This window comes from Nicotiana attenuata, unplaced genomic scaffold (genome assembly GCF_001879085.1).
Source record: "Nicotiana attenuata strain UT unplaced genomic scaffold, NIATTr2, whole genome shotgun sequence".
NCBI lineage: Eukaryota > Viridiplantae > Streptophyta > Magnoliopsida > Solanales > Solanaceae > Nicotiana > Nicotiana attenuata.
This window is the reverse complement of record NW_017670954.1, coordinates 22,678-27,694: the sequence shown is the minus strand read 5'-3', so window position 1 is coordinate 27,694 and position 5,017 is coordinate 22,678.

The following is a 5,017-nucleotide window of genomic DNA, read 5'->3' as shown; positions in this document are numbered from 1 at the left end:
TAACAATATGGGAGGGGAAACATGCTATGGGGAGATGGCAATATTAATAGTAATCCAGAGTAACAATCAAAAGCAGTCTAAATTTACGATGAACAAGGAACCAATACTCAATATAAACACATTTGTATCAATAACTGTTGCGGCGTGCAACCCAGTCCACAATTACCATTGTTGTGGCGTGCAACCGGATCCACAAATACCACTGTTGCAGCATACAACCCGACCCATATCATTTATCTTTATCATTGTTGCGGCGTGCAACCCGATCCTCATATCTCATTTAACATTGTTGCGGCGCGCAACCCGATCCTCAAATATCATTTATCATTGTTGCGGCGTGCAACCCGATCCATATCATTCGACAGTCTAGCTCCCCAAACAATAGTCACAAATAAGGGGCATAAAATTAAACAAATATTGGAAGGAATCCCGGCAAGGGAAAAGAAACCAACAAGTTCAATACAACGTCCCGACAAGGGAAATACCAACAACGCTTTCTCTTTCTTTCATTTCTTACGTTATAATCCACTTTACCATTTTGAGCCAACGCTCCAAAGAATCAAGTCATTTCATATACTTTCAATATTCGTATCACAATTCGAGCCAATGCTCCTAGGAATCAAATGATCATATCATCGTTCACATGTTATTCACAACATATAGAAATCCTCCAATAAACACGGAAATCACTACCAAATCATGATAATCACATAATGAGGACTCACGGTCATACTAGACACCAATGTATAGATACTCGTCACCATGCCTATACATCGTACTCGATCATTTAGCAATTAGCAAACAAGACTCAACTCATATTTCCTCAAGCTAGGGTTAAACCAAACACTTACCTCAAAGCCTTGAAATCCACTTAATCCTCAACTATCGCTTTACCCCGCGGTTCCACCTCCAATTCGCTCGAATCTAATCACAAATTGCTCAATAACTTTAATAAACACTATATGAATCAATTTGAATGCATAAAAATGAATTTCCCAAGTTTTTCCCAAAAATTCCAAAATCGCCCCCGGGCCCACGTGGTCAAAACCCGAGGTTCGAACCAAAACCCGGTAACCCATTCCCCCACGAACTCAAATATGTAATTTGTTTTGAAATCGGACCTCAAATCGAGGTCCAAATCCCCAATTTTTAGAAAACCTAGGTTCTACCCAAAAACCCCAATTTCACCCATGAAAATCCTTGATTTTAAGTGGAAAACATGTTAAATGATGTTAAAGATTGAAAGAATTGAGTAAAAATCGACTTACAAATGATTTGGGATGAAGATTGTTCTTGAAAAATAGCCTATGGTGTTTGGCTTTTGAAAGAATGGTGAAAAGTGATGAAAATTCGACTAAGTATAAAATTTGCTGGGCCTCGGATATGGGAATTGCGAACAGGGGTTCGCAATTGCGAACCCCAACCTGCTAACTTGGGAATTGCGAACATCACTTTGCATTTGCGAACTCGGGCCCAGATGACAGGTTTCGCATTTACGAAAATGTGATCGCATTTGCGATCAACGACCCCTCGCTTTTGCGAGCAAAATCGTCGCATTTACGACTAGTGCCGGAATTCTTAGACTTCGCAATTGCGACTCGAAGCTCACATTTGCAAGCTCGCAATTGCGAGTCTCCCCTTCGCATTTGCGGAAAACACAGAAGCCAAAACACCAGATCTTTACAAGTTCAAAAATGCAATGCGTGGCCTATCCAAAACTCAACCGAGCCCTCGGGGCTCCAAACCAATTATGCACACAACCTCAAAAATATCCTACGGACTTATCCGTGCGATCAAATCGCCAAAATAACATCATATATATCGAATCAAGCCTCAAAACTCATGTTTTTCTTTGAAATTTTCATAAAGCATCAAATTTCCATTTCAAGTCCGAAACACGTCAAACGACGTCCGTTTTCAACCAAATTTTACAGAAAGCGCTTAAACCATATATAAGACTTGTACCGGGCGTCGGAACCAAAATACGAGCCCGATACCACGGTCTTTTAATCAAATTTCATTTCCAATTTCCTTAGTAATTTCAGAAAAACAATTTCATAGAAAAATTGATTTCTCGGGCTCTAGACCTCGGAATTCGACTCCGGGCATATGCCCGAGTCCCATATTTTTCTACGGACCCTCCGGGACCGTCAAATCATAGGTCCGGGTCCATTTACCAAAAATGTTGACCGAAGTCAAATATATTCATATTAATATCATAATTTAGCATTTTTCACACAGAATTCATATTTAAGCTTTCCGGCTACGCGCCCGGACTGCGCACGCAAATCGAGGCAACCCTAAATGAGGTTTTTGAGGCCTCGGAAGCACAGGATGAGTAAGAAAATAGGTGATGACCCTTTGGGTCGTCACATTCTCCACCTCTAAAACAACCGTTCGTCCTCGAACGGACTAAAGAAAGAAGTACCTGAGTCGGGGAAAAGATGGGGATAATGGCTCCGCACATCAAATTCGGACTCCCAGGTCGATGCCTCAAGGGGATGACCTCTCCACTGAACACGAACAGAAGGAAAACTCCTGGATCTCAGCTGACGGACCTGCCAGTCTAGAATAGCTACCGGCTCCTCCTCGTAGGACAAGTCCTTGTCCAACTGGACAGTGCTGAAGTCTAACACATGGGTAGGATTGCTGTGATATCTCCGAAGCATGGACACATGGAAAACTGGATGCACGGTTGATAAGCTAGGTGGCAATGCAAGTCTATAAGCCACCTCTCCCACTCGATCAAGAACCTCAAACGGACCAATGTACCTAGGGCTAAGCTTGCCCTTCTTCCCAAATCTCATCACGCCCTTCATAGGCGACACCCGGAGCAATACCCGCTCACCAACCATGAAAGCTACATCTCGAACCTTACGATCTGCATAACTCTTTTTCCTAGACTGAGCTGAACGAAGTCTGTCCTGAATGATCCTGACCTTGTCCAAGGCCTCCTGAACTAAATCTGTACCTATCAACCGAGCCTCTCCCGGCTCGAACCATCCAATCGGAGACCGACACCGCCTACCATATAAAGCCTCATAAGGAGCCATCTGGATGCTCGACTGGTAGCTGTTATTGTAGGCAATCTCCGTTAAAGGCAAGAACTGATCCCATGAGCCTCCAAAGTCAATAACACAAGCCCGGAGCATATCCTCCAAAATCTGAATAGTCCACTCGGACTGTCCGTCCGTCTGGGGATGAAATGCTGTGCTCAACTCGACCCGTGTGCCCAACTCTCGCTGGACTTCTCTCCAGAAGCGCGAGGTAAACTGCGTACCCCGATCCGAAATGATAGATGTCGGCACACCATGAAGGCGAACAATCTCCCGGATGTAAATCTCAGCTAGTCTCTCGGATGAGTAGGAGACTGCTACAGGAATGAAATACGCTGACTTGGTCAGCCTATCCACAATAACCCATATCGCGTCAAACTTCTTCTGAGTCAACGGAAGTCCAGTAACAAAATCCATGGTAATCTGCTCCCACTTCCACTCGGGGAGTTCAATCTTCTGAAGCAAACCACCGGGTCTCTGATTCTCGTACTTAACCTGCTGATAATTCAAACAACGATCCACATATGCTACAATGTCCTTCTTCATTCTACGCCACCAATAGTGATGCCGCAAATCCTGATACATCTTTGCGGCGCCCAGGTGAATAGAGTACCTGGAGCTATGGGCCTCTTCTAAAATCAACTCTCGAAGTCCATCCACATTGGGCACACAAACTCGCCCCTGCAATCTCAAAACTCCATCCGCATCTAAGTCAACCTGCTTGGTACCTCCTCGCTACACCATGTCTCTAAGGACACATAAATGGGGATCATCAAATTGCCGATCACGGATACGCTCCAATAATGAAGAACGAGCGACTGTGCAGGCTAACACTCGACTGGGCTCGGAAACATCCAGTCTCACGAACCGATTGGCTAAAGCCTGAACATCCAAGGCAAACGGCCTCTGACTGACCGGAATATAAGCAAGACTACCCATACTAGCTGACTTCCTATCGGCCACTACATTGGCCTTTCCCGGATGATAAAGAATGGTGACATCATAATCCTTCAACAACTCCAACCATCTCCTCTGCCTCAAATTCAACACCTTTTGCTTAAATAGGTACTGAAGACTCTTGTGATCAGTGAACACTTCATACGCCACACCATTCAAGTAGTGCCTCCAAATCTTCAAGGCGTGAACAATGGCTGCCAACTCTAGATCATGCACTAGATAGTTCTTCTCATGAATCTTCAACTGTCTAGAAGCATAGGCAATGACCTTGCCATCCTGCATCAACACTGCTCCAAGTCCCACACGGGAAGCATCACAGTAGACTGTATAGGGCCCTGATCCTGTGGGCAAAGTCAACACCGGTGCCGTAGTCAGAGCTGTCTTGAGCTTCTGAAAGCTCGCCTCGCACTCATCTGACCATCTGAACTGGGCACCCTTCTGGGTCAATCTAGTCATCGGGGCTGCAATAGATGAAAATCCCTCCACGAACCGCCTGTAGTAGCCTGCTAACCCTAAGAAACTCCGAATCTCTATCGCTGATGCTGGTCTAGGCCAGTTCTTGACTGCCTTTATCTTCTTCGGGTCCACCTGAATACCCTCAACTGATACAACGTGACCCAGAAATGCTATCAAACTCAGCCAGAACTCACACTTGGAGAACTTGGCATATAACTTACTATCCCTCAGAGTCTGAAGAACCACTCTAAGGTGCTACTCGTGCTCCTCCTGGCTGCGGGAGTACACCAAAATATCGTCAATAAAGACTATCACGAACATGTCCAAATATGGCCTGAACACTCGGTTCATCAACTCCATAAATGCTGCTGGGGCATTGGTCAACCCAAATGACATAACCAGGAACTCGTAATGCCCATACCGAGTGCGGAAGGCTGTCTTAGGGACATCGGATGCCCTAATCCTCAACTGATGGTACCCGGATCGCAAGTCAATCTTGGAGAATACCCTGGCACCCTGAAGCTGGTCGAACAAATCATCAATCCTCG